The 11335-nt window shown below is 39.7% G+C and overlaps 1 long non-coding RNA gene across 1 annotated transcript; it reads left to right on the top strand.

Moving 5' to 3' along the window:
• The first annotated feature begins 110 nt into the window (after positions 1–110).
• On the top strand, positions 111–2263 carry LOC130915385 (uncharacterized). Its single transcript, XR_009063078.1, has 3 exons — positions 111–663; positions 910–1002; positions 1172–2263. It is a non-coding gene; the product is annotated as an uncharacterized LOC130915385 (long non-coding RNA).
• The last annotated feature ends 9072 nt before the right edge of the window (positions 2264–11335 follow it).

Raw genomic sequence — 11335 nt, 5'->3', positions numbered from 1 at the left:
CGTATTTATTTTTCAATAACTACTTAATTTGTCTGCTGCTGTATCTTAACTACCCATCCATCCATCCATTATGCAGTGTTTTTTCCCTTGGGTTACACCAGATTATTGGGCGCTTTTAAAACCTACGGTAACATGCTTGCATGCATGCTAAAACATACAGAAGCATGCACGTTAGCATACACGCTAGCTTGCACGCTAGCATACATGATAGCATGCACGTGAACGTATTAAAAAAGGCAGCGGCAGCAAAACTGAGTCAGACTTTGTACTTTAAGAATTTTACAAAGTATCGTTACTCATGGGTTTTTTTTCATGTTTTTGTTTATGAGGTTGTTATGGTCAAATAACAACCTCTGAACTATACATAATTCCTTATATATATATTTCTTCCCAGGTTCAAGCCTGATCATTTTTCTTGTGTGTTTTTTTTCTTATTTCTGTTGCGGGAACAGTCTGTGTATGTGGACCCTAACTATTTGCTTTTTTGTCCTTTTACTTTCTCACTAGATCAAAGAAGAGTTCTGACTTATAACGACAGTTTCCTTGGAGGAGACATTCATGCTGAAACTTGATGAGTACACACCAGGTCTTTTGCGGCTTATGCGTGCTAAAGGAGGAGCTGCTGGTTCCAAGATATACCCTCTGCTCGACACTTTAAATGACGTGTGTTATTTTACTTTTTTCACAAATATGTAATAATTGATTTGGGTGAATTAAAAGTGATATGATAATATAATTTGTAAACAGTTGCTTTGCTGTGCACAAAGTTGAGCTCCTTACCAGCTAAAACTACAATTTAACAATAATCTGAAATGTTTAAAAAATGTTTTAGATTTGAAAGAATTCGGTCTTAGTGTATGTAAATCGCTGATTTACACTGTCTTTTCACTAAATTGTATCTCCCTACAGACACAGGGCATTGAGAAGAAAAGGGATGCGGTTGTCTGCTGCCTCATTGACTACCTCGGTGAAAGATGAGAAGATCTTTTCCATGACTGCCAGGTATGTCATATTGATAAGACACGATTGATTAACTCAAGGGATCCTCTCCGTTCGTCTCCTCAAAATAGGACACCTTTAAAATTTCCACCACAACTGGAACATCATCTTAAATAATATACTGAAATAAAAAATGTTTATGCTTTTTGTTTCTTTCTCTTTAACATTTAAGAATGTGAGGACTACACACACAAAACGATTAAGGTGATCGTGATGCACAATATCATGGGTGAGGAGGATCCGTCAGATGTCTCTATTGTGATGGAAGGATGTTGAAGCCGAACAAAAGCATGTGTACTGCTGATGGGAGTCATGGGACTGATATATGCCCTCAACCTCGAATATCCAAAGCAGCTGAAGAACACGTTTGAAGCTTTTCAAAAGCTTTTTTTGGAACTTGATGGAGCAAAACTACTAAGAAGGTACACAGTCTCAAAAATAAGCTCATGCAATAGACACACATTTCCTCTCTTGTTCCAAGAGGATGACCTTCCTCTTCCTCTCCATATGTTTCTTTTTTTCTCATCCTATCTCCGAGAGTGACAGCAAGCACAGAAACTAAACAATGTTGTTCATCTATCTGTTTTATCTTTATCCAGATGTTCGATACTGTACATGCACAGGAACAACTTTGTTGAGTTTGCATGTGTGCATTTGTGAGTTATTCAGAAACTTTATTTTAAGCTGTTAGCTTTTTGAGTTATTAAACGGGTTTATTTCTTTGAAATGTTACGTTTCTGTATTCTGTATTTTTTTATCATTTGGTTGATCGTTGCTGCATGTATACACGTTGGTTCAGTCATTTGTTGTATAAATGCACCTGGACTGCGTATTTTGTCAGTCACTGTTGTGTAAAGCTGAAGTAAGAGTTGTTTAGTTGAACTCATATCCACCATGTGACTGTCAACTATCACAGTGTACTTACATCCTGTAACACAGACGACAGCTGTCTCTTTACTTATGTTATTTTAAGTATGAAGATGAATACAGCAGAAGATATCCATGTGTATCTATACCAGGGGTGCCCAATCCCGGTCCTCGAGAGCCCCTATCCAGCTTGTGTCTCCCTCCTTTAACACACCTGAATCAAATGATCAGCTCATCAGCAAGCTCTGCAGCAGCCTGATAACGATCCTGATTAGTTGATTCAGGTGTGTTAGAGGAGGGAGACATGGAAAACAAGCTGGATAGGGATTGGGCACCCCTGATCTATACCATCACTTTCTAGAGGCCCTGTGATTGTAATGCAAAAAAAAATTATCAATGGAACTACTTTTTCTCGAACACATATGCATGTTTGCTTCCAATTGGACAATATCCGTGAGGAGATAGAGAGTGGGTCCTCTAAATCCGATATTTTCATTTTGGGATCTGACAAAGAGTACATCCCAACTCCGACTGAATCATCATCTGATGATGATTTGAAAATCCTGGCTAAACCTTCTTCATTTGAGGAATCATCCAGTGATGAAACTAAAATACAGATTCAGAACAAGACAAGCATCAACAAGCAGCCAAGTGCAACATTAAAAACCACAGAACTTATGTGAAAAGGAAGAGAAGAGAAGAGACAAAGACGAAGTGAAAAGTGTGACTTTAAAAACCTGCTTAAAAAGAGAATGGAAAACGATCATGGGATAAAAAGCACAATTGTCTTTACTGTAGCAGGCCACAATCAAAGATAGCAAGGCATTTGGAGAGAAATATGGAGATCAAGGATGTCGCATACGCCTTCAGCTTTGCGGCAAGATCAAAGAGAGAAAGGTTCTTCTGGATCAACTCCGTAATAAAAACTGAATTCAAGCACAACACAAGTCTGAGAAAAGGCAGCGGACAACTTGTGACGTGCAAGCAACCGTCTCTTAAGGCCTTAGTTGAGAACTATTTAGCCTGCATACATTGTTAAGGGATGTTTATTAAAAAAAAGGAGTTGTGGAAACATCAGGCTTCATGCGGAAGCAAAAAATCTTGTACGACAGACAGTGAAACAAAAGAATTTCAAAGTCATGCTGCACGCCTGCTTCCAATCACTGCTTCCTCCACCGGATGTCAGAATATCATCAATAACATGCGGTAAGATGGCGTTTCCTTTCATATCAGGACAGATTCTTTGATTCTCAGTTACTCATTCATTCATTCAAAAAAATCTTCGACAATTTCAGGTGGCGGCGCTGGTTAAGCAGGGCAGTCTTGGTCTTGTGGTCTGCCAGCTTCATGAGCACCGTCGCTGGTCCTCTCCCCTCAGATGGGAGCAGAAAGCAGCGACTGATGTCCAGCGGTTCCATGTTTATTCCATACTCTTTCAGCTTAGCGATTGCCAGTTGCGCCACTGTATCACCTGGGATAGGCGTCAGTTATAATCTCGAATGATGAACTCATTTGCGCGTCGGCACTGGTTGAGATCATCAGCCAAAATTTCCAGCCTTTTGATGCGAACATCTCTCTCCTCGACCACCTGTTTGAGTTTCTCGTTTTCAGCACGCAGTAACTGGAGCTCTCTGACGATTTCTTGATTCTGGCTTTGAATCAAGCCAGTCAAGGAGACCTCCAATTTCTGTATGGATGATTTTATTCATTAAAGTCTCCAGATTTCAAATTCTTTGGAGCCATACTGGGAATCGAGTTGGCCCTGAGCGCTTATCGGTTGAGATAAGTTGCTCGTGGGAGCTCGGAAGAGTGCGTCTGCACACAGCTTGAGCTGAATCAAGAATGAAAAATCACCATCAAATGTGATGATATTTGTCAAAATCACACAGATGGAAAATCAGTGTCTGCTTTAACTAAAACCATCCAAACGTTTATAGGTTTTAATATTTTAATGAGGACAGCATGCAAACAATGACAGAAGGGAGGGAAAATAAGTATGGGAGGAATGGGGCAAACTTTAGACCGATGTCAAAGACTGGTAGATGGCTACAAAAAGCATCTCACTGAAGTTATATCAGCTAAAGAGGGTAACACTAGCCATTAGGTGGTAGGGTGTCCCAACTTTTTCCTCTGTTAGAATATGCATTTTTGTTTATATTTGGTTTAATGTGTAAAACAATGATTTAATTGCAAGTAAACAACAAAAATTAACATTCTTTCCCAGAGATAAAGAAAAACAAGATCAGACATTGACATGTGAACATTTCTTAATAAAACAGTGAATATTTAATGGGGTGTCCTAATGTTTTCACATGACTGTATATACATTTCCATTATTGTTATTATTTATAGCTGCATTTATTGTCATTTTCACGAAGACTTACAATTTTTTTTTTCATGTACATTCGTAGTGATAATGAGCAATCTACAGCCACTGCTCGACTTGAAAGTGGACGAGGGAGAAAGGGTCAGCATCTAAGAGGATTGAGATATCAGCGCATGAGAGGCTGGAGAAGTCAGCGCGGCACAAGTCGATCACTACTGGCTCAGCAATCGAATCCTTCCACTTTGGAGGCAGGATTCAAAGGTTTTAGTCTTCGCCGACACCATATGAAGGAGAGGCCATTCAGCAACACAGTCATTGCGTCTTTGAGTCGCCATGTAAACTGCCCCTTAGTTTGGTAATAAAATAATCAGTAAAGTAACACAATTACTTTTTTGAGGTGTAATCTGTGATAACACTGCTCATACTAAAATTTATCTTTTAAAGTGCGTATGACACCAAAAAGCATGTTTGTGTTTTATGCTGCTGAATTAAATGGACCGCTTGGATGTGTGTGGAAGCGATCATTTTATATATTCAATTTTTGAATTAGAAGGAGTCCTCCACTATCCAGCCGTACTGTAGTATGAGAAGGACTAAGCATTCAGCTGATTTTGCGGATGAATTTTTTATTTTTCGCGTCACGCCAGCCAAACGGCTGCACAAAAATTCTGCTGCACCAGGGAGAGGATCTGAGCCTTTTTTGAGTTTCAAAAGGTTCCCATTCACCGGTGGATATTGGCCAAAACAAGCTCTACTACTGTGGGACCATTGGACTTACGAGGAATCGTGGATGGGCATGTGAAAACCTCTCCTCATACACATTGTCATGTTAGCTGCACAACAACTGCATCCGCTCTCGTATGACTCTTGCTGTTTACATCTTCGCCGTGTAGTAAAGCATTATTTTGCCATATTCGTGTTGACCATTTGGCAGCTACACGTTCCTCCAACGTCGTCCAGTTTGTTCGGCGGTCATTGTCCAGCTGCTTCCCCGGCGAGCTCTCCTGTCCGTAGTACCAGGGGAACAAGCTGTAACTTGCTCTCCGCCGGGCGGATTGCCGATTGGCGAAGACAATAGACAACCCCGGGGCAGTGTGACATGATCCCGGCTAGTTTTGTGTGATTTTTCGCTTCGAAAAGCAAAAATAAGACTTTGAGCCGTCACTCGGTTCGGGTTAGCGGGTTGGCTAGCCGTCCCGCCTCTTGGTTTGTTTACATTCTCCGAAGACTGGGGGCAGGGAAATGTCAAAAGTCGGACTAACTACCGCGGCATAATATAGCGTTCAGGAGGTGCGACAGTAAAGGTGAATTCGACAGCTTTGACCATTATGGAGTAATTTTGCAATGTTGTCCTGAATAAATGCATTTTTATTATTTCATATTCCATTTAGCACAAGATTGTTATTTGTCATGACCATACCATTTATTTAGCAACTGGGAAATATACTTGGATAAAAAGAATATCCTTTAAAAATATTGGAGTAGAGAGAATGAAACAATGACATTTTGCGGCTCTCTTCGTTGCATTTTCTTCATTGTGAACAATTGCCCCTCAATGGGCTGCATACTAAATCCGATGAAACCATTCTCCCGCTGACGTTATCCACCTGTTGGGGATGCTAGAGCCCTATGATGGTAGGTGTGGCTAGACGGCGGATTAAAACACTAATTTCTTGTCATCTGCGCTTTGCCAAATTGTTGTATATAGTCGAATCGTCTCAAAATATGATTCTAATTCACATAATAATGCTATTTAAGGCTTTTTTTCTCCTGTCGTACGCACTTTAAGAACTACCAGATACTGTGAATTCTATTTGAAAATAAACTTCATCCAAAGCATCAATGCTAAACACAATTCCCCACACAGCCATCATCGAAACAGATCAGCATGTTGGGTTAGAATAAATTGGATTTTGCTTCAAGATATTATCAGCTTTTAAGTCATTACAAATTTAATTTACTTTGTGTTGACAGATTGCTATCGCTGGTCTTTTATCAGTGCGATGAAATGGAATTTCAGGTGACCATATAGGTCATTCTCAAGGTGCAAATCTGCCCCAGTCTTGGGATGCCTTATCTGTCATCAGCTCAGCCTTTGTTCGTATTCACTGTCTTTTACATGGTAAAATGAATAGCCTGTTGGACCATGCAAAAAAATAAAACTTCTGCATAGCCTCCATAGTCATGGGCAAGAGTAATTTTTACAGCCATCTCAAATAATTGGTTTATCAAACGAAAGACATAATGAAATATGTTCAGTTTTGATTGGTCTCAATCAATATGGAATGTTTTGTAAAATACAGAGAGGAGAGTGTTAAAAATGGACTCTTCATCAAAGAATTAAGTTATTAAGTTCAGCGTTTGCATCAAGGTTCCAGCTAGCATTCTGGTGTGGAGTTTCCCGGGTGCTTCTCCATGTATTCCAGCATTCTGACATGTTGCGAAAACATATTTAAAGGTTCCCTCGACATTAATCTTCATAATCTTATATTTAAAGCCATTTTTGTAGGTCCCTTTCTTGCTCCTCTGCAAACATTATAGTTGTTCTCAAATGCTAAAATACAAAGGCATTTAATACATGTAGCATTTGCTAATATTATGAACACATTTCACATGTTGTGTTGTGAATTGTCGTCTAGGAGAAAGCATTGTGTGATAGTACCTTTTGTCTCATTTGTTCTACCTTCTACCTGTTGAAGAAGACATACTTGTTATCGTGGTACATTTCGCTGGACTAACACATGTGAATAAAGTAAATAAAAACCCTGAAAATGTTTGCCATGAGTACTGTTGTAACAGAATCGCTGGGTTTGCGTTGAGTGCTGTAACTTTTTACAGTACAGTCGTGTACATACGGTATCTTCTATCGGTTTATACTCATCTGAAACTCACAAAACTAAATGCCAAATCCTCTACAGAGATCTACTCGAAGAACATTCGTTAAAATTTCAAAATACAGCTAGTCCCTTGGTTACGACGTACTCGACTTCTGTGATTTCAACTTTACGACACCGGAGCCTCGTCCGCCATTTAGTCTCCAGTCGCTTTTTTTTTTTTTTTGGTCGCGTAAACAGTACTTTATTGTACCTCATAGTATTTTATTTTTTACTTTACTTCCGCGGTCTTCAACTAGTGGGCCGCTGTCCACGACCGGACCACGGCACACCTCTCTGCTGACCCAGAGCAAAATTGCACTTTTCAAAAAAAAAAAAAAAAAAAGAACAAAAAAACAAAAGAAAAACTTTTTAAAAAAATATTATTTGTATAAATCGCCAGTCTATTGCTATTCGCTATTCTATCGCTATTCTGTTTCATGTTTAGTCAAATATCATCCATGTTCTCACTTCTGTTGCCATCTCTATGACAATGATGCGCTGATTGGCTGAGAGAGCCTGAGTGGATGCGCTGATTGGCTGAGAGAGCCTGCATGCTGCTAGCTAGAGTGGACGGACCGCAGCAGTGGGAAACATGAGTCGCACAGGGCACTTTGCGATCTGTTTGTTTACATGCCACCAGTATAAGACCTAATCTACCAGAATGGCACGCTCAAAGTTGACCAAGATAAGTGGACAACGAAAATCGCAATTTCCATGAGGAATGGACTGACAAATATGCGTCCATTTTAGTACCTTGTACCAAGTACCAAACCTATGTGCTTAATATGCTTAAAGACAGTTGCTCTGATAAAAAGTGAAAATGTGAAACGCCACCATGTTAAAGAACAGAGCTCTTTTGAAGAGAAAGAAGTTAACTGCCAAATCAGAATTGATAAGGCAAGAAATTTACAGGTTGAAGCAGTCATATCAAGAGTTAAACAAGGTTATTGTTAAATCTATGACACAACACCAAATCGCAACGGAGTGCTAAAGCAGTGTCGCGGGTGTTGGCCAAACATAAGCCGTTCTCTGATGGAAAAATAACAAAAGAGTGACTGAAATGATGGCAGCCATGTTCGAAGGAAAAGAAAAGGAAGAAATACCAAAAATCAAACAAATCTCACATCTGAAAACTTCTGAAACAGGCCAAGGGAGAGGGAAATCGCCAGTGTCAGTGATTGCCAATTTCAAGACTCGCTTTGATGACTTTGTAGGTTCCACAACGTAAAAGCCCCCAGACTCGACGCTCTCACCGTTCGTCTCTCCCACACGTTCATTTAATCCAACAAAAACTACTCCACTGAGCGACATCCAAAAACGTAAACAAAAGAGCAAATGAGATCCAAAAACAGAGTGTAAAGAGACATTAATCCAGAGAATGGGTCGAATAACTGTGGCTCTATGCTTATGCCAAGCGCGATTGCTTCCCACACACAGCAACGTCATCATATAAATCGTCAAACGTGACGTCACGAACTAGTTCTTCGAAATCAAATCACAACTAACATGAATAATCAACTAAACCATTATTTAGGCTCCTAGACTTCATATTAGGAAAACAAGTCCTGCTGTTCATTGACAACTCATTCCTGATCAGAAATGTGAGTTGTCTGCAGAAGCACAAACAATCTTCCCATGGGCCCCATCTGCGACACTGCAAAGTGAGTTGATAGGGAATGGGACGTACTACGTCACTGTTTGGACGCGCCTCCATGCTGGCAATATGATTTACTTCCGGTTCGGCAGAGTCAATGCGGATTGTAACGTGTGGTAGTGCTAAGCTAACTCCTTCGGTGTTTTAGAAAGAAAATATGGGCGTTTATTGTTGCGTTACCGGGTGCAGCAGCGTCTCCCACAGACAAAAAGGGGTTAGGAAAAATGGACTCAATTTTCACCGTTTTCCTGCATGGAGGACCAAATATCAGATCACGAAGGTACGACGGATGGCTGGATTGCAGCGGTTCGTCGGAAAAGCATTTCTTATGATCATATTTCTGCTGGAATGAGAGTGTGTTCCTGTCATCTCTACTCTTGTAAGTTGAACGATTTATCCACTTTTGGTTTCAATACGTTTTTCTTTTTTTACACCGTTGTGTAAATCTGCCTCGGTAGCAATGCTCACCTACTACGACTCACCTACCTGTTGTGTTCCTAGGTAAACCTGCTGACAACACATCCCGATTGGTCACCATCTCTCTTCTTGGATCATTTGACAAAGAAAATTTGTTCAATGGAGTGGTTCCATTTGTCCTGTGTCGGACTCAAACAAGCCCCTGCTGCAGACGCCATCTGGGTCTGCCCTTCTCGTCGATGAACTGCGGGCTTTTAACTTGTGAAAATGCAAGAACTGTAATGCACATATTTATTCTGCCTGGCTATTTAACTATGGCCAGTGACGTTGTTTTTTTTTAATCACTTTGACAAAGACACGTTTCATTGTAATGTTGAATTTATATATTCTATTATTATTTTTAATTTATAATATTCTTATTTGCACTAATGTAGACTTTAGACTGTCAATTCAAATAGTGTTGGAAAAGTTGCAATACCTAAAATAGAAATGCAAGAACTGTAAAGTACATATTTATACACGTTTATTTACCTAAGGCCACTGGATGTTTTTTAACTGCTTTGAAAAATACAGGTTTTGTTGTGATCTTGTATTTATATAGTATATAGCTTATTATAATGTATTATGTATTATAATATTTGCTGCCCCCTGCCAGAGTGTGGGCCATTTTGTGCTAAAAGGATTTTAAACTGTCAGTTCAAATACTGTGTTGGAGACTAGTACTTGCAATACTTAAAATGGAAATGCAAGAACTTTAAACCACATATTTATTCTGTCTGGCAATTTACCCAAGGCCAGTAAATAATTTTTAAACTGCTTTGACAAAGACACATTTATGTTAAACTTGTATATATTACTTATAATTATATAATATTTGCTGACCCCGTCAGAGGGTGGGCCTTGTTTGCACTAATTTAAAGATTTTAAACTGTCAGCTCAAATACTGTATTGGAGAAGTTGCATTACTTGAAATAAATCTATTGCAACTTATCAGTCTCAGTTCTTGTCTACAACACTGTCCACACATTGTCAATGCATATTCCAAATAGAATAACAAAATTAAGTCACCTGACTTTGTAATTATTACACCTGTTTATTATGAAGACCTGAAGTAAACAACAAGCAGTTACAGTTTGTAAAGAAGTTGTTCAAGTCATGTTTTGGTATTCATATTTTATTGACTTTTCACAACAACACTTGGGATCGTGTTTGTAAGAGCAGAGCAAACTGAAGTTTCAGCGTGCACTCTTCGCCTTTCCAACCTCTCATAACGCTCCGATGTGGTGCGCTTGACCTCAGAATAACCCAAGAAGAGATATGGTGACCAATCGGGATGTGTTGTCAGCATTTCATATGCAGGTTTTCCTAGTAACACAACAGGTAGGTGAGGAGGAGGAGTAGGTTAGCATTGCTACCGAGGCAGATTTACACAACAGTAAAAAAACAAAAACAAAAAAAACGTATTGAAACCAAAACGGATAAATCGTTCAACTTACAAGAGTAGAGATTAGGGGAATACTCTCATTCCAGCAGAAATATGATCATAAGAAATGCTTTTCCGACGAACCGCTGCAATCCAGCCATCCGTAGTACCTTCGTGATCTGATATTTGGTCCTCCATGCAGGAAAACGGTGAAAAGTGAGTCCATTTTTCCTAACCCCTTTTTGTCTGTGGGAGACGCTGCTGCACCCGGTAACGCAACAATAAACGCCCATATTTTCTTTCTAAAACACCGAAGGAGTTAGCTTAGCACTACCACACGTTACAATCCGCATTGACTCTGCCGAACCGGAAGTAAATCATATTGCCAGCATGGAGGCGCGTCCAAACAGTGACGTAGTACGTCCCATTCCCTATTGACCACCAGGAAAACATTGCACTTCAAGAGGCTAAGAGTAAGGCTCAGTGTGTCGCCATCACCTTCTGGACAAAGAAGGTAAATGCAGCACATTCCCCACTGCTGCATAAGATGGCAGTTCGCATTCTCACAATGTTTAGCATAGATTCAGATTCAGAATATTTATTGTCATTGTTACAAAAAAAAAAGCACAACGAAACTTTGTTTGGAGCATCCATCCAGCTCATACAGCTAAATTGGTAAAGTGCTAAGTGCAAACCCATCAAATAAATACCCATCAGTACCAAGTGTAAACATTGACACAGTTTTGGACATATGTACAGCAAAGATTCAACAG

The sequence above is a fragment of the Corythoichthys intestinalis genome, chromosome 4 (assembly GCF_030265065.1).
Source record: "Corythoichthys intestinalis isolate RoL2023-P3 chromosome 4, ASM3026506v1, whole genome shotgun sequence".
Lineage (NCBI taxonomy): Eukaryota > Metazoa > Chordata > Actinopteri > Syngnathiformes > Syngnathidae > Corythoichthys > Corythoichthys intestinalis.
Note: the sequence above shows the minus strand (reverse complement) of the source record. Positions and strands in the feature narration are given on the sequence as shown.